Here is a 26,036-nt window from a genome sequence, read left to right on the forward strand (position 1 = left end):
ACAGCAGTCTCAAAGTGTATTTGAAGCAGCAGAACACAATTTGAATAAGCATAGATGTAGGTTTATGTTCACAAACATGTTACGCAAATATAATGTTGAGTGTGAAGCAGCCACACACTGAAACAAATATGTCCCCAACAAGTTCTAGCAGGCAGAAATAGCTGGTTACCAAAAGGGTGTGTTTCATCTACAAAGAAAGCTGTGGTTTTTCTACTATGCTGTGGCTATTTTTCATGGCTGTGTTTTAAGATGTCAATAATCTTTAAGAGTAGTTTTAAGGAAAACTCCCCTTTCATTAAAAAAGGTAATGCAGCATATAAAATTGCCCCACAAGCCATTTTGAAATTAAGGTACACAAATAATTACAAGAGCCAGGGAAGGTTTCCACTTCCACAGCTGAGCAGTACACGACAGTACCTCCCCCGCACTCTGATTTTGAGGCAATAGGTGGGTCAAGAGTTGACAGCAATCACGGTGGGGTATGCAATCTACCTGATCAATCTGTTGCCGACCCACATCTCATAGTAAGTGTAATATGCTGCTTGGACAAAACTGACTATATTGGATGTCTGTTCAATAAAGGTGGCCATATACCTATCGATTATTGTTAGCTTTTTCTTTTTGTGCTGTCATCATACCCTCTTTTGGTTTCCGCTCGAATACCCATCATGCACAGATCAATGTTTCGATAATTGTCTGTTAGCAATACAAATTCACCAAATTCTGTCGATTGACAGGCCAGATTTTAATTTGTGCATACCACTAATCCATCAATTTTTTAGCCGAAACATGTTTTCCAGCCTGACCGATTGAGGAAATTCGGCCAGGAGTACAGTAAAAAAAATTGTTTGGTTCCCATCCACTTATCAATTATTGTATGAAAGACTATTTGTGGACGATTTCAAAACGATAATCAATAGGTGTATGGGCACCTGAAGTCTGGGTAAATCTTGCGTACAAAGCCCCAGAAAGCAGTTAAACCTCAAAAGGAGTTTTAATTCTCCCCACCATATTCAAAACACTATAAAAAATAAACAAAACAAAAAAAGGTTTTGGCTTGACATACACTTTCCACAGTCATTCTCAACCAAGGTTTTGTGGTGTTTCTGAAGATGTTTCTAGGGTTCCTTGAGCAATGGCTGATTGACCTCTCATCTGATAGTGTCTGCAAAGTTCCCGGAAAAGCCAGTAGGATGGTACCAGTCATTTGTTTAGCTGTCTGTTAAAGTGACATTCCTGTCATTGGCACCAGTGTAAGGGGTAATCTTCCCACTGAAATAGTGTATCCTTCATATGTCCTTCCTCTCATTTAATATAGATGTGGGCAGGTATCTCTCTCACTAACCATAATGTAAAGCAAAGGTAGTGAAATAACATTTGTGGGGGGAATTTATCAAACTAATTGCAAATGTTTTTGCCTCTAGGCTATTTTTTTTTATGTGCATATCTGTTTAGCTGCTCCTTTTAACATGTGTGCCCATTTTGACCAGAGTAGGGCTGCAACAACTAATCGATGACATCAATTATAATTGAATCTCATTACCGATTAGTGATTGTTCGATTATTTGCAGCCACTGCTACTCTGCTCCTCAGGGCCGGACTGGCCATAGGGCCGGACTGGCCATAGGGCAAATCGGGCCGGCCCGAACACAATCAACCTGATTGTGTTCGGGCCGGTTTGCTATGCCTGATAGCCGGCACTTAGCAGAGCCGTCACTACTACACAGTAGACACTAGAGGGAGCTGGTGGGGGAGAGCATGGTGTATACATTTGTTACATTGGCGGTCATTGTTAACACTTTCGTCCTATGCCCGAAGCTGCTGGCCGCCGAAGGGTGCGGGGGCAGGGAGATGGTGCCGTCAACGCACATGTAAAGATACGCAATAGGTTTACATTCAGTTAGGAATCAATCACTCTCCCTGGACGCGTCGATTGTGCATTCAGGGAGAGTGTTTTCTAACCGCATGTGATCATATCACATTCCATTACATGCGGTGTGCAGGAGTTTACATGGAACCGGTGCCTTCTTACCGTGCTTCCACCAGCTGCCTATCTTCCCCTTCTGAGACCCTTTGCCCGAGACTTCAGGCTGGTACCCCGGAGCAGAGCAGCAGCACAACAGCAGTATGTACCAAATTCATATACTATTATTCTGCATTGCTGTATAATGTTTTGCAGGGATTTTTAGTCCTCTATAGCTGATGGTATTCTGCATTAGAGTGTAAGCTCCTCTGTACAGAGACTGATGTGACTTCTCTGTGTAGCACTGCGGAATATGTCAGAGCTTTATAAATGTATAATAATAGTGTGTGACTGTGCGGGGGACATTAGAGTGTTAGCTACTTTAGTGCATAGAATGCCAGCGGGGTTGGGGGGCCAGTGAGATCTGATTCTCTATAGCAATATGTCTGTGAAGGTTCACATTCATCCAGGTCATGGTATATCTGTAAAAAATAAGTCAAGGCAATGGGACTTTCTGTATTTTTCTTGAAGACGTTTCACTGGTCATCCAACCAGCTTTCTCAATTCAGAAATTTCTGAATTGAGAAAGCTGGTTGGATGACCAGTGAAATGTCTTCAAGTAAAATACAGAAAGTCCAGTTGCCTTGACTTATTTTTTACAGATATTCTCTATAGCAAGCTTCCTACATTGTTGCAAGGTTTGTGTATTGGTTGTAGCAGGGCTTGTGTGTCAGCTGTAGCCCTCCGGGACTTACTAGTGGCCGGCCCTGCCCCTCGATTGCGCTTCTGTGTTTGGCTCCGCCCCCTGTTGTGAGGGGTGGGGCCTGTTGGTGGTCACGTGATTGGGCTGCTCAGTCTAAAATGCCCAGGCCTATTGTTAGTCCCAGTCTGGCCCTGCTGCTCCTCTTCGCTGGTGCTAGCTGCAGCAGTCTGTGTCCCTTTCAATCCCCGCTGCTCTCCCTGCCTGTATCGGCAGAGGGGACACAGACCACTGCAGCCGGCACCAGTGGGGAGAAGAGACTGCTGTGACTCTGCATCCCCCCTCGTACCTCCGCCACCTGCCCCGTGCCCACTCTTCTGCCATTGTTCTATCAATCCCTCAGACTCGCAAAATTTATAGACCACATTATTTAAAATCCCTCCCATAGATAAGCACCTGTATTATCAGCCTGCAAACAGGAAGGGGACAATTGTTGAACAGAAATGAAGCCAGTAAAAGGTATTAACATAAAGGATTGTTTTAGGGTAAAAATCCTGTGTATTGGTCCAACCCAGAATACTATACAATCTTCTGGTTACGAATAGCCTAACAGAATATAATGGACACTACATTGTCTCCCGTTTATCTAATATTTAGTTCTCTTTGATTTTTTTCTCATCTATTTATTTTCAAAGGAAAAAAGAAGGAAAAAAATGATACAATTTAGAGCTACACATGTTTACGCTCCTGTAAATGGTACTGTAATTGTCTCACTTGCAGGATGGAACTCACTTCAAATGAACATCTATCTCTCTATCATCAAGATCATTTTGGTACTAACACTCCATTAGAGTGCCTGTGCTGTAGTGATACTGTATATGTTGTTTAATGGAATAGGAAATTGAGCGGTCTGTGTCCCTTTCAATCCTCGCTGCTCTCCCTGCCTGTATCGGCAGAGGGGACACAGACCACTGCAGCCGGCACAAGTGGGGAGAAGAGACTGCTGTGACTCTGCATCCCCCAGCTACCACCCCCCCTCGTACCTCCGCCCTGTGCCCCCTCTTCTGCCACTGGTCTATCAATCCCTCAGACTCGCAAAATTTGCAACTGCCACTATTTTATTACAGGGTGTTGGCTTTCAGAAAATACATATTGTTTTGGGGGGTTTGAAGTAATTTGCAGGCCCAAAATGTGGATTATATCATGTGTGCAAAAAAAAAAAAAAAAGGGCCTTGGCAGCGAAAGGGTTCTTATGGGGTTAACCTGACAAACAACCACCACTATCATAGACAACTGTGTAAATTGTATGCTCAGGCCTTGAACATGTTATCTGTATAGTTAACTCATACACACACCTAAAATGCTAATATCTATTATTTTGAAACAAAATGTTTACAATTTTGCAGACAACTGGATATGTTTTCACCATATGGAATAAAACCTAAAATAAACACCAATGTTTTTCAATTTCTGCAGTGAAAAAAAAAAAAACTAGACTAAACTCCACAGCACTGAAAATATATCTAACATCTCAAGAGTTTCTGGTATAGAAACACTGCAAACACAATTGGAAATACAACTATGCCTTTAAACCTTTTAAAGAAACCCTCAGTAGCAACAAACTTGATGAAGGCCTTTAGGAGATTGATGGAATATCCATACCTGTCTAGCCGTGTATACAAGCACAATATCGGTAACCAGCACAGCATACCTTTTCTTGTAAATAGCTGCATTAAATAGAAGTTAGCATGCTGGTGGCTTGGGTTCTTCAGATGGGAAGCAGCCCTACACTTCTGTGTCTCACAAAGATTTCATAACCATGAAGAGATGAGCACCATCAAGAGATAAGATATCTCATAAGTATTTAGCACTATGCCATGACAATATTTAACAGTTCACTCTCCAAGAAATTAATCAAAAAATCTTTGATCTGCTTATTAAGAACTGGAAGAAAGGATGTTACATTTGTATATTTACTAAACACATATACAAATTACCAACATTTTATCAATTTCAGCATATTTAATATGTAACGGTTTCTTATATTTGCCATACACAAGACATTTGTGCTGAAAGAGTGGGGCAAACTATCCCAAAGTGTTGATATCCCTACCAAAATCATACACATGTATGATTTTGGTAGGGATATCAGATTATGAGCTCCTTCAAAGGACTGGTGCTGAGGTCATTGGATCTATGTAAAGCACTGAGAGTCATGCAAATAGGTAAAAATAAAAGAACGAAAGTGTATAGCGTATATGTAAAGTGGCAATAAAGACAGAAAACAGAACCCAGATATTGAAAAAAGAATTGATAGTATCCTATTGTTTTTGGCTGGATCAGCAAACATGCAAAGGATCATCTAAATCTCTGAGTAACCATAAGTGAAACAATCAAGAGCCCTAAATGTTAATCTGCTATTGGAATTTCAGTGTGCAATGTATCATAGTAAATGTGAAAAGTGTACAGCGCTAAGCGTGTTTCCCTTACAATGTGTCTATATCCAGCAAATTCAAATTAAAGCGTATTAAATATTTCAAACATAGCAGCTTATAAATCTGGATATAGACACATTGCAAGGGAAAGCACCATTAAAAGGAGAACTATGAGGTGAGTGCTTTTCACTCACCTCATAGTTCTAGCCGACCTGTGACAATGAGACTGTCGCAGATCGGCTTAGTAGATCGGGAGGTGAGCGAACACATACCGGCGTCCGCTCACCTCTCGATCCTGTCACAGCTCTCTGCCGTGACAGGGGAGGGGCTGGATTGCCCCCACCCCGCTCCGCCAGCGCTGACTGGCGGAACGGACGGGGCGGGTACAGCTGGCTCTGCCTCTAGATAGGCAGAGCCAGCTGTCAGTCACGCAGCTGGGCGGATCCAGACATAATTGTCGGGATCCGCTTCAGCTGCGGCGTCTCAGTATACCGCGAGCAGCAGCTCGCTGTATACTGCGGCGTCTCAGTATACCGTGAGCTACAGCTCGCGGTATACTGAGCCTAGGGTGACGGGAGGACACTAGTTTGTGTCCTCCCGTTACCCTAAGGAGAACTATGGGGAAAAGCCTTAACCCCATAGTTCTCCTTTAAATATTGGTAGTTCTGTGCACTTTTCACATTTACTATTGCACCTTATAGTACAGCAGCATCATGCACTCATTTTAGATTTAGTCATTCATAACACGGAATAATTATTTTTGTGTTTTATCATAGGGCAAACAATTTGAGTGAAGTTGCCATCGAAGTCCCAGAGAAATATAAACTATGTCCGCTTGCTTCTACACTTCGATACCTATCCTATACAACAATAATGACCTTTAGAGTAAACGTGTTACATACCTGGGCGATAGATAGATAGATAGAATCTACAAAAAATGCATGCATTTTTCTGCAGCATACTGCCCACCTCACCCATGTGGTGGAATGTGTGTGGATGGGACACATAGAAAACAATTGATCCAGTGCAGGTCATTGACATATGTGTGAACAGGCCCTTAAACAAATTAGTAAAAGAGGTTACCTTCAGTGATAGCCAAATGCACAAATGGTCAGTAGATCCAGAGATACAAACAACTGAAACATATATTTAATTTTGAAAGTTGAGTTTGGCCAATAAAGATACATTTACATTGTTGATGATTAATGTTGCTGTGAAATATATTAATTATCTGTGAAGTCCAAGGCTTTGTACTTAAAAACACTTACAGGTAAAATATCTGTGGTCATTGTCAGGAAGCCCCTTTGAAGTAGGACAGCACAACACCCCTACACCCCCCATCAGTAACATATTTACAGACCACATTATTTAAAATCCGTCCCATAGATAAGCACCTGTATTATCAGCCTGCAAACAGGAAGGGGGCAATTTTTGAACAGAAAAGAAGCCAGTAAAAGGTATTAACACAAAGGATTGTTTTAGGGTAAAAATCCTATGTATTGGTCATACCCAGAATACTATACAATCTTCTGGTTACGAATAGCCTAACAGAATACAATGGGAACTACATTGTCTCCCGTTTATCTAATATTTAGTTATCTTTGATATTTTTTCTCATCTATTTATTTTCAAAGTGAAAAAAGAAGGGAAAAAAATTATACAATTTAGAGCTACACATGTTTACGCTTCTGTAAATGGTACTGTAATTGTCTCACTTGCAGGATGGAACTCACTTCAAATGAACATCTATCTCTCTATCATCAAGATCATTTTGGTACTAACACTCCATTAGAGTGCCTGTGCTGTAGTGATACTGTATATGTTGTTTAATGGAATAGGAAATTGAGCAGATTTTTAAGATACTGAGTTCTCTTCACAATGCACACAAGGTCACTGTTTTTAAAGCAGTGTCAATCTAAAACTACAGAGCTCACCTGTATATGAACAATTCATTCTATATAAAGTGCAATATACTTTAACAAACTGAGCTTTGTTAAAGTATATTGCACTTTATTCCAAGTTTTATTCCTCTAAGAGAACAAAATCATCTCAACCTGGTTATTAGGAAAATACACTACCAGGAATATCTGCTTATTTCTCAGTACACAGTACATAACACATAACACACAGTACATAACAATGTGAACAGGAAAAACAAACACTGTATACCATAAAACTAGGGCTGGTAATGATTAAAATGTTCGTGTTCGATCAATTTTTTTTAAAGCGACAGTGCCACTTGGGGAAGGGGGGAGGAGTCCGGTGACAATGTCCGTGACGTCACCAGACCTCCGACGGGACTCCCGGAAGCCGGCGGAGAGGTGAGTCTTTTCATTTTCGATCAAAATAATTTTAATCGATCAAAAAGTTTAACGATTAATCGAGGAATTAATCGTTAATTTCCCCAGCCCTACATAAACCATTGGCCAAAAACTAACTGCAGCCAAAGTCTGCATTGGAAAATGGAGGTATGCAAATGAAGAAAGAAAACACACTATGGCTATTTATTTATATGTAGGTAATAGTTAATTTCTAGCATAGAGATGGCATGATAACTAAACCTTCTCTTAAAACATCTGCACACCGTTCACAGTATTAACAAAAAAAAACATCGCCAAGAGATCCCCAGACAAATGCATAGGCCATCATAAAGAAAGCAAAAAAAGGAGTGCTACTACCCAGAAATGTGTAATACTTAGTAGGTCAGTTTGTGAATAAATTACAATATAATACATGGGAGATATGTATGTGGAAATTGGGAATCAATGACTCGCTTATTTGATGAATGTGGTTGGTCCCTGTTGATGGAGGGATGGTGATGACAGCTTGAGATGACAAAAAAAAATTGCTGTTGGCTGGAAGCAACATCATGTAGCCTTGTGTACGGGCAGGCTGTGCAGTCAAAGTGTTGTTGCCGTCCGGCACCGTAAGGACTCAGCTGACCAGGCTGGGACCCGCCGGCTCAACGGGAGTGCCGCTCAACAGCGGTTTAAGAACTGTCGGCAGTAGTTGTAGTGGTTCGTTAGGATTGGGCACTAGACTAGAGGACAGAGCGGTCTGTCTCGCTCAGTGATAGGAATGTCACTCAAGCAGTTGGCTACGCGTTTCGAGGCTAAAATGCCTCTTTTTCAAGCCCGGAGTAAAATGGCAAGAATAGGCGGGAGATTAAGGGGTTTAAAAAAGTGAGATGGGTGGAGCCAAAGGTCGTGTAAGATTACTATTGGCGTAAGGATCCAAGTATAAATGCCGAAAGTGCCTTTTTCCTGCCGATACATCAGCACATCCCAGAGAAAGTGAGAGCCGGCTAAGCGCTGCGGGAGGAGAGCGTTGTGAGCGGTCAGTGTCTCTCCTCCCACACCGCTCAGCCGCCTATCACAGTCCAGCAGAGTGGTGTGGGGGCAGAGAGAGCCCATGCTGTTCCAGGAGGCTGGGCTCTCCTCCCCGCTTCGCTCACTCAGCCTCCTGTGACAGTATGTCAGAGAGGAGAGCAAGTGCAAACATTCAGCAATCAGTGATCGCCAAGTGTTTGTACATGATTGAGGATAGGGTATGTTGACTATATCCTCAATCATGAATGAATGGGAAGTGAGCTAAATCACCTCCTGTTCATTCATAGTTGTAGTTATAGTAAACATACTATGTTATCAATGAACAGGAGCACTCAGAGGATTCCTGTTCATTGATAACAGGGGATACAGAAAAAGAGATTGAGGACTCTGTGTTCTCAATCTCTTTTTCAATTTTAAAAGGGAAATATCAGAGGTCTGTTTAGACCCCCAATATTTATCTGAAGCCCCTAAAAGTAAAGTAATAAAATATTTAATACAAAATGAATAAATATAGAAAAATTAAAAAGTTGATAAAATAAATAAAAATTAAATATTAAAAGAATTTGAAAAAAATTAAAAGAAAACATTTTTCGGTTTCGCTCTGAGAATTTTTTTAATTTCAGTTTCGTTTTTTACATTTCTATTTTGGTGCACCTCTAGTCACTAGGCTATGTCAGGGGGAAGCAGATTATCACACTGTATGTTATACTAAATCTGATCAACAGCCCCCAGAGATCACAGTCTTTGTAATAAAGGAAACAGTACATTTATTCAGCTTTTGGTTTTGACACACGTTTCTAACTTCTGTTATATATTAAAAAAAGGTCAAGTATTATTGCTACTGTAGAGGGATTTATTGGGTTTGTAGGAACCTAAGAAGAAAACAATATAACTAGAAAATAACTAGCACTAACATTGATATGAGAAAGTTTTGCATATAGGGATAGAAGGAATCTGAGAAACCATGAGGAATAGTCTATATAATCTATAGAAAATCTGGAAGCTTCACATAAGCTCAAGTGGAATAGCAGAGCCACACTTCAGTGAGAAAAGATTTGACCGAGCTAGGGCTCATGTCATCAAGGCCAGAGAAATCTTTAAGGTCCTCTATTCAATTCTGTCTTCCACAGTATCAAGAACTGCTACAAGGTTGATGAATAAGTACAGAACAAATCATTTTTGTCATTGTACATCAGAAAGTCATCGAGCAGCCGAACCAAAACCAAAGTGCTGTCCTGTGATCCCATCTTAATGGAATCATAAATAACAAACTGCACACTATGTTATTTTGATTTTCTTTGTTTTACAATACCTACATTTTTTAAACTAAGAACTCAAATGATAGTGTCAGAGAGGACAACATTTCCTGTGGATGGTTTTTTTTATTTTTTTTTAGTAAGGTACAGTACAATTTTTTCAAATAATCTGATTCCTTTAAAAAAAAGAAAAACTACTGCCAATGAGGTGCTGACTTTAAATGCATTTTTTAAAGTTATGCCCATGCAAGTATTTTTGTGGCATCTCTGTTTCATTTATTGAACATCAAGGTAAAATTGCCGGCATGGTAAAGAAAACAATCACACAGGGAAAACTTACACTAAAGGCATGTATATGTTTTGCCATTCTGGTGCAATAATTTGTGTGTGTTAAAGTGCATTGTGTTAAGACATCCCATTCAAATGAATGAGCTGACAACGCAGCAGAATGGACATGCAGCAGTTTTCCGATGCAGTGCACCACAGCACATGCCAGCGCGTTATTGCACATTTAAACGTGGCTGTGGTACCATTCATAATAAATAGCACTGTAAGGTACTAAGATATCTAATGTGTGTTACTGCATGCTGTGATATTAACGTGTGCATTACTGCAACAGAAAGGTAGAAATTGGCCCACAAAATTCAGTATTTCTGACCTACTACACAAATCCCGCCTATGCAGATTACATATCTTTGTTTCTTTTGAATAATTATATTTGTTTACATATACTGTATATCCAAGGTTGAGGGGAATCTTTTCTTGCAGCTCATACTAAATTTCTCAAAAGGGAATCCAATTAACATAAATGTTCCTAGAGTAGTCACATTTTCTAGTTCATTCAAAGGCACATAGCAAATATAGAAACAAAATATCTATGCAAAGGAAAAGCACAGCAAGTTAGCATAAAAAAACAAACTTGTTTTGTATTTTTGTTTTCAACTTGGTGACCCCTTTAAGTATCTTGTCATGCCTATCATATATCTATCCGAATAATTATTTACACAAACAGTACAAAGAGAAGGGGGGGAAATAAGTTAAAATAAACACCAATTACAAAATTTTTAAGTAACTTAATAAGATGCACATTTTGCTACAAATAAAGCAGAAAAAAATTGTGTTCCTCCTTTTCACATTTAACTTGTTCTTACTAAGAATTGTATTGCTCGGCAGGCACACTGGGGATATAAATATATGAAGAATTACCAGAAAATCATGACAGTTTTGATTTCATTTTGCACCTATTAAGCAGGCAAGCTTTAGACTCTGCTTTAACAACACAAATGCATACACACTGTCAGAAGCTTATGATAGATTACAAAAGCTATCTCACAAGAAAAGGTTAAGAGCAAACAGTGACAGGGGTTTAGAATTTATTGATTTCTTGAACACATCATACTTTTTCCTGTATTTGTAATATAAACATTTTGAGGGGGCTTTTTTGTTTATTCCAGGACATTATGAATTTTTGCAGGTTGTCTAGTCTCCAGGCCCTTAGCTGTGACCTTCGTGCACTTATCAATAACTCTGTAACCTCTATCCGATTCTCTGTCCTACTGAGAATTCTTCTGGCAGCTTAAAGAACAGCCCAGACAACTGAAATACATCTCCCTTTGCAACTCTAAAATCTCAAAGACCATCTGCCAAGGGAAGGCATGACATAAATGTTTGTCAAAAATTGCCTGCAGTTTCAGGGACAATCAATCCAAGTCTGCCACACAAGTGCCTCCGCTTGGCTTTTACAATTCTCCGCTACCTTTCTACAGCTGAAGATAGACAGGGCAGCTCTGTGACCTGAATTCAATTCAATTTGATCTTATTGTGCAGTCTAATGTCAGCCTCACCTGCACCCATTTTCTTTATTAGTTTGAGGACATCGTTCAATGTGACAGGGCATCTTTAAAAACAAATGACCATTGCAGTATTTCCCAAACACTAAATTAACTACTTCCATTCTAGAATTATACCTTGTGTTGATAAGTCTATACCATTCATATAGCTAGCATTATCTTTATTTGGATAATTTACCAATGTTTTAATATTGATTCATATGTTTTGAATATTCTAGGCAACGGTTTTGAATAGGTGACTCTCTTCAGTTACATTCCAACAGTGGTTCTGGGTACTACAGTGCTGACAACTTTTAATAGTTCATACTATTATAAAATATATTTTGGCAGGAGCTTTACAACACATAGCAATACCCTTACCTAACATGTTGGAATAATTAATGTTTTATTTTAAATCTGCAAGTTTGTTTTTGTGAAGCACAATCAACCATAGCTTTATGTCACATTTCACCTTGAACTCAATGTGGTGATTTTAATATGGGCTTAGCCATCAGAGGTCAGTCAAATGTGCAGGTACAGTGCAATCACCCTCAGTGATTTAGGCTAGTGTCAGGGGTTAAAAACACAAATGTTGGCATCATATTCATTGGAAATGAATATGATGCCACCTCCCTGTACCTATGGAAAGGTGCAGGGAGGTGTACTGCAAACACCATCAGAAGCAGTACAGTAGGGTGTAGCAATAATCATAGGATAAGGATTTTCAAACAGTCCAATCCCTTCTCCCCTTGTGACAAGCCTCTGTCACAAGGTGTGATTTACTGAAGACAAATAGGCTGTTCACTTTGCAAGGGACTTTGCACTGGACATTTCCCCTTAGCTTAGTGAATGAGTTGAAGCTCTTTTGACTTTGATCACCCAATCATGTGCAAGCAAACATAACTTTTTTTTTTTACTTGCCCACGATTGGGTATACTTTGCAAAGTGAAATTTCACCACATTCACTAGGCTATGGGGGAACGTTTCCTGCAAAGTGCAAATCCCCTTGCAAATTGAACAGCCTATTTGTCTCTAGTAAATCAATCCCACAGTGTCTGTGGATACTACATTAAAGTAAATAGATAAAGAGTGTGCATGACTCTATAGAATTCAGTTGTACATATGCACAACAAATATCAGTGCTGGTCCCAGATTCATGTACATGTTGGAAAATATTATGAATATTGTTGTTTATAGAGGTTTAAATTAGAATTATTCAGCTAAGAATGCCCACTCAGCAGAAAGAAGTTTTCAAAAATGGTAACTGACTTTGAAATCATACTCTATCCTATAACTTTATTTTCCTCTCTAGGCCAAAACAAGCAGTAACTGTTCGGTTTGAACCAGGGAGAAAAATAAATTTATACTCACCTGATCCTCCGATCTGGCTTACTCTTAGGGTCACCCACACACATTACAATTTTACCGTACAATGTGTGTACAATCATGTAATATGAAGGTCTAATTAATCTATCCAAACAATCTGTATACAATCAGGCAGGACCTTCTACTGTAGCTGTAGTAGGAGATTGTACAATCAGATTGTAAGGTGTATGGTGAGATTTAGACTGGTCTTTGCAGCCTCCCCCTTTGCTGCGGCGGCCTAAGGTCCCCCGAATCAACACATTATCTGCACAGCGTAAAGCACATAATGACACCAAGGGACATATGCTGGAGCGTAGGAGAAATAAGGCTGGAGGGAGCACTGTACCAGCCAGTCGGGTCAAAGGATCGGGTGAGTCCAACTTGCTTGTTTGAAAACAAGCAGTTAACCACTGCAGTGTGGGGGTAGCCCCACTGCAAGTGTTAATACAAATTTTGCCCAGAGTTCTTTAAGGTAGTCTACAACACCTACCTAACAGACAGAATGTGCAGAACTGATATTGTTAAAAAAAAAAAAGCTCAGGCACTGGGGACTCAAGTGGTTAGGAATTGGAGTTGAAGATTTGGTGATCATTGAGGATTTTCAATAGATAAAATAGGGGTTTACGGTTACCCAAATTACTGGTTGACGTTATGATCCGCTATATAAGAGTTCACACCCACAAGTATATGGTTCAGAGGATTCAATCATGATATTTTTTTTTTATCTCAACACACCAACAGAAATGTATTGGTATATAGTATTATGACTTAAATGAAGTGAACCAACAATCTATTTAACTACAAAGCACAAAGAAAAGATTTAAGCATGCAAAATACACAGACCTTGATATATATGAGAAAAACGATAGACATACATTTAAGTGTTGATGGAAAACCTGTATAAATATGTATCCCTTAATTGTCAAATGAGGGCCCCATTCTGGTGGTCTAAAAATACTAACTTTTCCCTTCCCACCCGTCGATTGACATACCTCTGGTGTTCATAAGGATGTATTGAGGGCCATCGATTGGTGGCCTCCCAATACTTAAGGTAATCAGATTAGAATTCTTCTCTGGGGATTGGATATTTCCAAATATTCTGTTAGAACTTCCAAGCCCTTTCTATGCAAATCTTTAATAACACTATAGTATTCGATTTTATGGCGGGAAAATTCCAGATGTTTAGGTGTCCATAGGCTAACCCCAGGCCAAGATTGCATCTAAACCAGGGCAGACAATCTAGTTGTTTACTACGTACAAACATCAGTTGAAGCTCTTAGCCAGAGACAAAAGAAAGTATGTACCTAGAGTGAGAATAAAGGGTCTCGGCTCCGAAGTGTTAGTGGATCTTTTTGTCTCTTGTCTTGACCATTTACAATGAACAGACCTGAACAGATTCATAACTACATTCAAAATCCCCTTGTATTCAATTCCCCAGTACAGTAAAAACAATAGTTTCCTTACTCCATCCCATCACCCAACATGCATATAATTTTTGTAATTAAATATATTCTATGTCTTCGAGATTCGATATAAACCTCATTAGGTAACATTTACCAATACTATAGGAGCTGTGTGAAATAACCTCATCACTGGATGTACTGCAGTCTGAGCTCTTACAAATATAAATAGTTTTACCCTCCATTCACATATAGCGTTTGTGTTTTCCGTGTGGAAGACCTCACAGCAACACTAAAATCTTTACAACTTAACAGATTCCCCTTGTTTGTGCTACTACTGCCTCTGAAATCACGCTTGGACTATTTTGCAGGATGCACAGTTTTGTACCACGCAATAGTCTGGACAATGCACATTAAAGTGCATTGTTTTTTATGTTTACAGCAGTTCTGCACACATTTGTACGGCCGCATATGCGCAGACAATCGCTCCTGTGTGAATGGAGCCTTAAAGTGACATTAAACCCTCAGATTACACAAAAGAAGAGGCGCCTTTCCTGGTGCAATATCATTTAATCCAAAAAGACAGGCATAAAGGTGAATTGACAGGTACTCACTATGTTGAAGATAAAAACAAGCCGTTGGACAATATGACCAGAGCAATAAAAAGATCCGGATAGCATGTCCTGTATAAAGCACTGCTGTGTCGACGCGTTTCCGGGGCACGCCCCCTTCATCAGGACGTAAAGACTCTTCTTTTGTGTTTTTTAGATGTTCCAGTACCCTTGACTGTTTTTGAGGCTGCACCTTGCATATGTGCTTACGATTTCTTCCCCAGGAGGGGTAAGGATTGTCCTTGGCGCTTTTAAAACCATAAACTTTTCTAAACCCATTAACAGATGCACAAAAAAAAAAAAAAAACAGACACAAAAATTGATACTTATCTATACTTTTTAAAATAAACATAGGATAAAATGGAAACAGTTACCAACAAGATGTACATTTTTAACAGTTGCAACTGTGAAATTCAATGTTAGTGCCTAAGTCAGTTTATCATCCGTTGGCAGGATGAATTTTTTCATCTTGCAAAGCAGGCTAACCCATTAAAGTATATGGAACATTTTGTTGTTCTGCTATCAAGAAGTACAGAAGAGCACAATGCAAGCTAAGTAACTGCCTGTGGGCTGAGGACTGATCACCTGGGATTTCTATGACTGGGAATCAAGACAATACACAAAAAAAAGGGCTGAATGTCTCACATAGACAAGGAGTCTATTTCAAGACCCTTTTATCACTTAGTATTTTCCCAAGATGTTAAACTGTTTATCTGTTGAATGACTTCAGCCACTCTGCCTTGTCGGCCTTTTACCTAAAAGTCTCTAGTGAGACCTTCCATCAAAGGCCGCTTGTAATGCTGTGGAACTGTACTAAGTGAGAAGTATCCAGCAAAAGGAACATGGCCTATGCCATTAAGAGATGTTAACCATCGAAGGAACCACATGTGTGTTAACCCCAATAACCCTACATACTTCTTTTCTTTTATGACTTGTACTAAAGACTCAAAAGCTGCATCTACTGCTGCCATTTCATCAATGTGCATGCATGACCTGCTGTACTGTGGCAGGATAGCACAATGATATACAGAGGCATTTCAAGCAGCCTCAAGTGTCTTTTCTACACCTCACTACAATTTTTAGACACATCAGGGATTAACAACTTTACTAAAATGTTGAGGTGAAAAATAAAAATAAAACAAATGTAACAAAAGCAATAAAAAAAAACACTTGCAATATAAATTAGCATTATTTATATAGACAATAATGAGACAGGAATTCACTGTAATATGAAGATATACTCCACCTCTGCAAACCTTATGGGGTACACAGTCATGTTGGAACAGGAAGGGACCATCCCCAAACTGTTCCCACAAAGTTGGGAGCATGAAATTTGTCCAAAATGTCTTAGTATGCTGATGCCTTAAGGGTTTCCTTCACTGGAACTAAGGGGCCAAGCCCAACCCCTGAAAAACAACCCCACACTATAAACCCCCCTCCACCAAACTTTACACTTGGAACAATGCAGTCAGGCAAGTACCGTTCTTCTGGCAACCGCCAAACCCAGACACGTCCATCGATTTGCCAGACAGAGAAGCCCAATTCATCACTCCAGAGAACACGTCTCCACTTCTCTAGAATCCAGTGGCAGCGTGCTTTACACCACTGCATCCAAGACTTTGCATTGCACTTGGGGATGTAAGGCTTGGGTGCAACTGCTTGGCCATAGGAACCCATTTTATAAAGCTCTCTACGCACTGTTGTTGGGCCAATCTGAAGGCCACATGAAGTTTGGAGCTCTGTAGCCATTGACTCTGCAGACAGTTGGGGACTTCTGTGCACTGTAGCTTACGCTGACCCCGCTCTGTCATTGTATGCAGCTTAACACTTCGTGGCTGAGTTGCTGCTGTTCCCAGTTGCTTCCACTTTGCTATAATACCACTAACAAATTTCACAGGACACTTGAATCCAATGATTTGAAGGGGTGTCCCAATACTTTTGGTTATATATATATATATATATATTAGGGATAGTCAGTTAAGAAAGGAGAAAGTTTTTAGAGGAGGGGGGAGGGTTAGTGGGGTGTCATAAATGGTGGACCTGGGAGTAAAAATGCCTCCTGATAATCAAAAGACAGAAAAAATAAACGTAATATATATATATAATTTGTTAATATTGGTTATCAATATACAAAACCATAACACATGCCTTAAAGCAGACCTTTACCCCCTTTCACTAAAAAGAAACAAAATATTGTACTCGTGAAAATACCCTGATACTACAAGCTGAAACCGACCCTTTACATTTTTTAATGGATTTGGCTGCCTTAAGGTCTCATGCTTTATGGGGACCTTGTGGCGCTGCTTACAGCAACAGCCCACACATTTTTCACCACCTGCATTGCTGTATAATGTTTTTGCTGTGATGTGTAGTCCCTCAACAGCTTGTAGTCAGTGGCAAAACTACTAGGTGCACAGCTTTTGCAGCTGGGACCTGATCCTGGCGCTCTACCACTGTGATAGAATCATTAGTTTGTATTGTTTTATAAAAACTCTCACATATCAAAAAAAGGTATTAGCGAGTACTTGAGAACGTTTTGGTACTCCTACTCAATCTGGGAAAAATGGTATTGGGGTGTGTGTGTGTGTATACATACATACATACACAGTATGATGTATACATCTAGCTATATCATTATCAATGATGTAAGACTTAACAAAAAAGCCTATTTTGACCTATCTAAAGCACAGAGTAAATGTTAAGGCAAACCTGCACATCCAATTTTAGTAGAGGCATCTGGTAAGTAGTTTACACTCCAGATGTTGAAACACACCCTGTCATGCATTAAAAGAGCAAGAATATGTGGACAACTACATTCTTTAGAACATGAAAAGGGAAAAAGAAGTCAACTGATTAGAAAAAGCTCCATGTGGTTCAGCTTAACACTCTGCTGAGAATGTCTGGATTCCCTAAAATCAGTGACTCGGTGCTTTGCACTGACTATTGTTCTACATATTTGCGGAGGTTATTAACCTGACCTCACAAACTATGTATAACTTGGGAAAATGCTCTCCGTGTGCTAGATCTTGACCTTTGCATTTCCTAACACAAAATAGACAAAGTGTCCATTGAATTTTCTACCTTTGTTTCTCTTACCTCATTACAAAATCTCTACTTCAGACTTAATAAGCAAACTGCAATGTATATACTGAAGGCAATAAAGGGCTAGGTGAGTTTAAAAGTTCTCAGGCACAAAAAAAAATAAACATTTTTGTTTCTCGGAAACTAACAGAACTTTTAGGGCACAACTGTTTTCGAATAATATCGATAGATATTTGTTTTTGTTTTTTTTGCCATCCCATAAGAATTTATCAAGCAAAAAGTAGAGCATACACACTAAAAGATTGATCACATATTTATTCCATGTGCAGCGTCAGAGAGCTTTAGAATATTCATAATATGCAAGTACATTTTAGGACAGGTAACAACCAGGCGTATGTGCCTTGAGTGGTCCAGCTTTGAAATGTGATTCCATTCTTCCATATCTCCTAATTGAGATAATGAAAGCATGATAATTAGCTAGAAAATATTTCAAGCCAGTAAGTTTGAAGTTTTATACAGGCATTCATGGGCATTGTCAATGCTAAGGTACAGCTGGCAGTAGGGGGTGTGTCGTCTACCACCTCTTACATCCATCTAAAAATGCGTATTGCTTGGCTGTGCAATATTCCTGAGTCATTAATAAAAAACAAGCATGCAGCAAAAACTTGGAATAAAATAAAGAAAAAATAACTAAAATCACAAAATCTTAACTTTGTTCCATTTCCAACAAGTGACATTTATCGATGCCAAGGTTTTAGTATGACAGATGTGCAACTAACCTTCAAGAGGCAGTTGTCAACAACCACAACCTATATATTGCTCTTAAAGGTTTCCTGTAAAAATACAGAACTGTCAAGGAGCTTTGGGTCAAAAAGTGGATCAGAATCCATAGAAGTTAAATCCGAACTCTGGGGAAAAAATTATAATTTACACACAGCACTTGGTGCGTAAATCATTAAAAAAAAAGAAAACAAAAAACACTTTTTTGTGTTATTTGTGGAGGACGGCTGCACGTATAAAAATATCACCTTGCAGCATATCAGCTTCAACATATAAAGCCACTCTTATGGGAAGTGAAAGATGCGACTCAAGCAGTGAAGTGCTCTGATCCCATAACTGTTCCCTCCTCACTACTTGCCCATTGACAGAATGCCTTGTATTTTTACATGCCATTCTGTGATTGGAGCAGGAAAGATACTATAGTACACATACTTAAAAAGCTATATAAAAGGCCATATATCTTAATCAGAGCAAAGGGCAGTGGCCTACCAGTAGATCTTCAAACCTGCTGCTTTTTTCACCATTACTAAAAATGATTTGTATTGGCATGGCTCAATTTACCCACAAATCTACCTCTGCCCCTTTAGATGCCACGCAGGTGTCAGCATTGTATACAAGTCCATATTATGGAGGTGAAGGCAGCAAGAATTGGACAGTAATTGGATGTAAGGTCTAAAGCAGAGGGCCAGAATTACATCTAGCACCCTGGCATGAGAAGAATAATGGGTATGTGTGCTACTGATATTGATGAAAAAGTTGAAGGATGAGACAATTGTGGAAAGAACGAGTTTTGGGAAGTGGTGTGACATCCATACTGATATATCAATTAGTAAATTAGTGATGTGCAAGGAGACTAAATGCATGGGCTGAGGAGAATAGAGGAGGAGGAGTAGAGATAAAGATGTGTGTGTCATCAGCATAGAAATGGTACTGGAAGCCATAAGAGGTTATCAACTGCCCAAGGGTGAAGGTATAGATAGAAAACCGAAGGGGCTCCAGGACAGAGCCTTAGGAGACCCCTACAAAAAGAGGATGAGCAAAGGAAGCGCTAGTGCTGTAGCTCACACTGTAGAAGTGCAGTTCTCATGTAAAATGCTGCATTTCCCATTCATACATTCAGTTCAAATAGAAAACAAGAACAGATGCACTTTGTCTGGAGTTCACAAAGTAGTCCAATGGGACATGTTGTACTCCGAGAAAAACAGAGCAAGGCAAAGCTGGGCAAACACAGTCTCTGAACTGTTATGTGTAGTGCTCCAATAAGTGAATGGGATTTTGTTTACCTGCGTTTGACATGCGTTCCAGACACAAATCAAATGCAGGAGTGTCCATTGAGCCCTTAACCTGTCAGTAAATACAGCCTTTTTCATCGATGTTATAAGCAGATAACGGAGGCAACTAATAGGTTATATTTAGAGATCACAACAGGTAAAATATATATATAGCTATATAGATATATCTACCTATAGATAGATAGAGAGAGAGAGAGAGAAGAACAGCTCTGGCATTCCAACACCATCGCTTTAGTAAGGCTACTCATTACAGTGACAGATCAGCAATGAAGAGTGGTAGGTGGAAGGGGGCAGACCAAAACATTGGTACACTTGAATACATACTTGACGTTGTTGCTTGCACAAATGAGCCCCGGAAGTTTAAGGTCTGGTTCACACCTGGGCGTTTTACATCGCGTTCCTACGCTCTGTAAAACGCTCAACATGTGAAAAACCAATGATTGCCTATGGGCATGGTTCCCACCTGGGCATTTTACAGCGCGTAGGAACACGCTGCAAAACGCTCTACGCCCAAAGAAGTACAGGAGCTTCTTTGGGGCCTATTTGCGGCGCGTATCCATCGGGATACAGCCAGGTAGCCCTCGGAAATGCGCGTTTGTCGCACGTTTTTTCTGCGAATCGCGGTAAAAACACGCGGCAAATGCGCATATTCGATACGCCTAGGTGTGAACCCAGTTAGAGTTCCAAGTAACTACCTGCAGGCACATGCAATCACCTCTAGATGCCTGCTTTTCATGACTGCTGATTTTTTGTGGTTTAAAAGTGAACACCATTCACGTGGAAATGCATAAAGCAAAACTAAATATCGGAACAGCAGCTATTGCTCAGACACAAAGTTAAAAAAGAAAAAAAAACACAGCTTCACCTAATGTATTATATCACAAGAATGCAATAGCTGGGCATTTTTCTCAGCCATGTGCCTCAATCTGAACTGACACAATGTTTTTCTTTTCCGACACCACGACAAATGAATTGTATCTACTTGATACCTGCTGCTTCACACTAAAGGAAAAAAAAAGTGGAATTGCTGCCCCAGCCTGGTCAATAGGAAATGTTACGCCTATCCATGAACTCACTGACCTCCCCACACTTTCCACAGTCATATTGGCAGAACTCCAGAAAAGCCGCACCTGCTGTGGTCACCCACTTAAAATGGCAACACTAACAACATCTTTAGTGGTGTTCTTATATAAAAGCCAAACAACAAGGTAAAAAAAAGGCTAAACGACAATGCTCCAAATACAAGCCAGCTTGACGTATTCTGCTAAAATCAATGCTGAAATCTTGAGTGTAATACACATCAAAAGCAAAATATCCGAGCACTGAATTATGAAGCAAAGTGAACATCAAACAAATTTCAGACTAAACTGCCAGTAGAATTGAAAGAGTGCTAATGGATTGATAATAACAACTAACAAGCAATCAAACTGAATTAGAAGAAAACATTAGAATGTTTTAAATAAAACCTTTACTAAGGCTTGTCACTTATTCACGAAAAACAGATAGGAATAACCTAAGAGAAAGAAATATGTTATGCTCTCTGTGGAGGACATACCTATACATAATACTAACAAGCCAAAACATAAATCATACAGAGCAAGAGCAACAATAGAGGCACCGCTCTAGTAAAGGGATACCAATAAAATACTGTAGGTCAGTTTACATATTCACCGAGAAGCAATTTAATATGGAAATATATTCACAGCAAGATAGCGGATTTTCCTAAACCAAACAGTGCACTATGTGGTTACTTAGGCTATGCTTGATAGCAGTGTCCACTACAGACCACAGATAGCCATTTAGATGTTGTAGATATATGCAGAAAACAAAGCAGACAGACACTTTGACAGACACAGACACATTCAGGGGGAATATGTGGGCTGCCACTGAAGAACTCTTTCTGAAAATGTTAGTTGCCTGGCTGGATCTGGCTGCAATGCTTCTGAGGCACATACTGGGACCAAGCATGCAGCAAATTAAAGTCAGTGAAAAGTTGTTCTGCATCTTTCTAATTGTTCAGTATAAGTATTGAAGCCAAAACATCCCCATCTAATCCAGGCAATCAGCATTTTTAGAAGGAGAATACACCAATGGCAGCTAACAATTTCTTCTCATGACAAGTGTAAATTAATCTATATGTACAGCAAAAACTTTCCTTTTTATTTAGTTTTGGACAGACGTGGGAAAGATTTGACCTCCTGGTGCGTTTTTACTGCTATTTGGGGCTCAATTTAAAAGATTTCTCACACTATTTGTTTTAGTAAAAAAGGAAAAGGTGAGAACCCCTCAATTATTTAGCCGTGTTCCTGTTGCAGATTTTCCCTCATTTATATCTTAAAACCATGAAAATAAGGGAAAGTTCTCTAACAGAACCCCGGATAGCAGTAAAAAGCCAACAGAGGTTCTAATCCTTTCCCACTCTATTCAAAACTTCTTCACTACCTGAACTGTAAAACAAGTTTAGAAAGATGAAGCTGGTGGAGCGCTAGACAGCCAGGCTGATGTTTTGTATAAGTGGCCAGTAGTCCTACTCCTATGTGTTGCCAGTATAACCCTTACTTATCCCCTCATCTATTACTGTACAATATATGCAGCCTAAAAGAATTACAGTGTAAATAAATAGCTGGTGTCCAGTTGGGCTTTAACCTAAATGTCAAAATGTATCCCAAGTAACCATGCAAAAAAATCTCGTATGATTTTTTTTTTAAAAATCTTTGGAAAAGTATTATACTGTGTTACAAATCCAACATAGCTAGATCCAGAAGTTTGGTTGGATACCATCTAATCTTGATTTTTTATTGTATACTGAGTAATATACCTTGCTTTTTTTTAAGGTCTGTCAGAATGAAAACTTTGGAAACCCTGAATATAATTCTTGTCCCTATTGAGGGAGGGAGATCACTTTCCATTTGCCTTTCATCACAATACACTAAAGCAGGCCTTTGCAATCCCATTACAAAAAGCATGCAGTGCAGTTTGTGCTGGCACCTGCTGCCATTGGCTGTAGTTGACAGCTCACTAGAATGTCAACTACAAAACCTGGCCTACCTACCCACCTTCCTGGTATCACTGAAAGCCTGGTAGAAGGTAAGGACATCAGCTTACTGTGGGGAAAAAGCCCACCTACAGCAGTATTCTGCATTCCTAAGGGTACAGGGTTTGGTGCTGATGTGAGGTCTGAAGTTAATGCACTGGGGCTGATCCGAGATCTGAAATGCATTACATCCACAGAAGTCAGCAGGGTTGCATGTGGCCCCCACTATAAGCAAAAGTACACCATCAATATACTAGTCCAAAATTGGCAATATTGTTGAAACAGTCTTCTTATAGATTTCCAAAAAATAAATTGCATAGATAGGCAGCAATGGGGTCCAATTTCGCTTGTTCACAAAAAGATACTAAAATAATAAGTAATTGCTGGCTGTAATAACATGACAATTATTAGAAATGACTATAAACACCCTCAATCTGAATAATCTGATAATCTACAAACACAGCGTTCTATCACTTTAATTTCCTTCTTGTATGGTATTGCTTTACTTAAAGGAGAACTATAAGGGAAGTGCTTTTCACTCACCTCATAGTTCTAGCCGACCTGTGACAATGAGACTGTCACAGGTCGGCTCAGTAGATCGGGAAGTGAGAGAACGCATGCCGGTGTTCGCTCACCTCTCGATCCTGTCACGGCTCTCTGCCCTGACAGGGGAGGGGCTGGATTCCCCCCTCCCCACTTCAATCCTCCAGCGCTGACTGGCGGAACGGACGGGGAGGGGGTGGGTACAGCTGGCTCTGCCTCTAGATAGGCAGAGCCAGCTGTCAGTCAAGCAGCTGGGCGGATCCAGACATAATTGTCGGGATCCGCTTCAGCTGCGGCGTCTCAGTATATAATGAGCTACAGCTCGCGGTATACTGAGCTTAGGGTAACGGGAGGATGCTAGTTTGTGTCCTCCCGTTATCCTAAGGAGAACTACGGGGAAAAGCCCTGACCCCATAGTTCTCCTTTAAGCTCTCAACATTGAGGGTCACAAATAGACACAGCTCTTCCAGGGGTTCTATTGCATTATTATGTTTCTAGGAGAAACCCCATATTTTAAGGCTTGTTAACACTGTTTTTCTGCACACCACCGCACATAGAAAATATGTTCACATGAAAATGCACTTTAAACCCCAAAACATTATATATTTTCTGAAAGCAGAGAATCCATAAAATAAAATGATGCTACTTGCAATGTTTTTTTATGGCACATGATATTAGCACAACAATAATAATACACACAACATAAAATCTTAAAATGTTCCCGTAAAATAGAAAAGATGAGAAGTAAATAAATACCAAATATGCCATGGCTTAAAATTGTGTGCAGCACAAAATGCTGACACACTATGATACCCGCACTTTCTATAGGTTACACTTGAAAAACTTTTACAGCTAATCAATGTGAAGTTAACAGAATAATTATTCTTCTCACGTTGATGTGCATATCAATATCAGATATCTGTTCACCCATTTGTTGTTTATGTACCATTCACAGTATTCTTACATTCATTTTAATGTATTTACATTTTTTTTACCTTTTTTCTATTTAACTTTATTGCCATCACAGGGAGCTGCTATAACTGCTATGCTCATGGCAGCAAAAGGGTTATACTGATTCAGATAAAAGAGCTATTTTATATTTTAAAGACCTGAGTATGGAATACAACTTTGCTATAAGACTTTGGTCCCATGACTGCCAGAAGGAGTAGTCTTTGCACCAATAAATCTCTAAAAGTAGGAGTTTGCCAACACATTGACAATGTGCTGTCCAAGTACAAATCTACATTATTATTATTTTTTTTAAACAAATACGAACCTGTCACCAGAGGCCCCAAAATTTGGCTTTTGCAGGATTTTTGATGAAGGCATTCTTTAAATAAAAGTTATGGAAACAGTCCACAGTGAGGAGAATTAATTTAAAAGACACCTCAGGGGCAGGGCCCTCCTTACCATTTTGTCTTGATTTGTATTGTGATTGTAATGTCTTCCTTATATTGTAAAGTGCTGCGCAAACTGTTGGCGCTATATAAATCCTGTATAATAATATTAATAATGTTTTTATTTTCTTTCTGGATTACAGTTATAAATATCACCATATTATGCTCAGTATCCTCACAGTTTTACTATCACACACATACACTTTCTGAATTACATCATCACGTTGGGTACTTTTTGGAGCAAGAGTATAATTGGAATACTTTGCTCACAAAGAAAAACAGAATCAAGAAAAGATTAGTATTCAAAATCTATGAACACTGAGTATATGACCATATAAGAGCTAATTCATATTAGGCAAAGAAATCTATTTTGCATTTTTAAATATTAAAAATATGTCACCTTGTCCTAGTACATTATTGCTATACATAAATTGGCTCTCTCAACAGACTATACATGAAGATGCTTTCTCAAAATTAGACATTACAGTTACTACAGTTATAACATTGATGGATCCAAGTTAAGTGAAGACAATCAAAAGTGGTATATTGTGAAGGTCAGAGGCGGCTCTCTAATTAGGCAAATTAGGCGGTCGCCTTAGGCCTCGCGCTCCCGAAGGCCTCGCGGCCGCCTAGTTTGCCCTATTAGAACGGCAGCCAGGTAGCGTTGTGAGCTCTCAGCCCTGTCACTGTCAAACTGAGACTCTCAGTTTGACAGTGACAGGGCTGACAACTCACCTGTTTCCTCGATCGTCGCGCGGACCATCGGCTCGGTCTTCTGGACGGTTTTAACTTCAGTTTTAACTGGAGTTTAACTTCAGAAGCCGACGGAGACATCGTTCTGCCAGCTCCAGCCTCCCGCCTGCAAGAAGACACGGCCAGCACAGCACAGTAATGGAGTGGCAGCCTGGAGAGCCCTGTGGAAAGCAGGTGAGAGCCCTAGTTTAACCAGGGCTCTGTGGGATCTCCCGAGGACCCTGTGGGGTCTAACAAGGCTGATTAGACACCCACAGAGCCCTGGTGAGACCCCACAGGGGCCTGCTACCCTGGTGAGACCCCTGGT

The 26,036-nt window shown here is 39.8% G+C and overlaps 1 protein-coding gene across 1 annotated transcript in view; it reads right to left on the minus strand.

The window, feature by feature from the left end:
* Positions 1–26,036, minus strand: part of CDKAL1 (CDK5 regulatory subunit associated protein 1 like 1) — a 610,267-nt gene that overhangs the window by 295,402 nt on the left and 288,829 nt on the right. The window lies entirely within an intron of this gene.

Source organism: Nanorana parkeri, unplaced genomic scaffold (assembly GCF_000935625.1).
Source record: "Nanorana parkeri isolate BGI_ZX_2015 unplaced genomic scaffold, ASM93562v1 scaffold208, whole genome shotgun sequence".
Lineage (NCBI taxonomy): Eukaryota > Metazoa > Chordata > Amphibia > Anura > Dicroglossidae > Nanorana > Nanorana parkeri.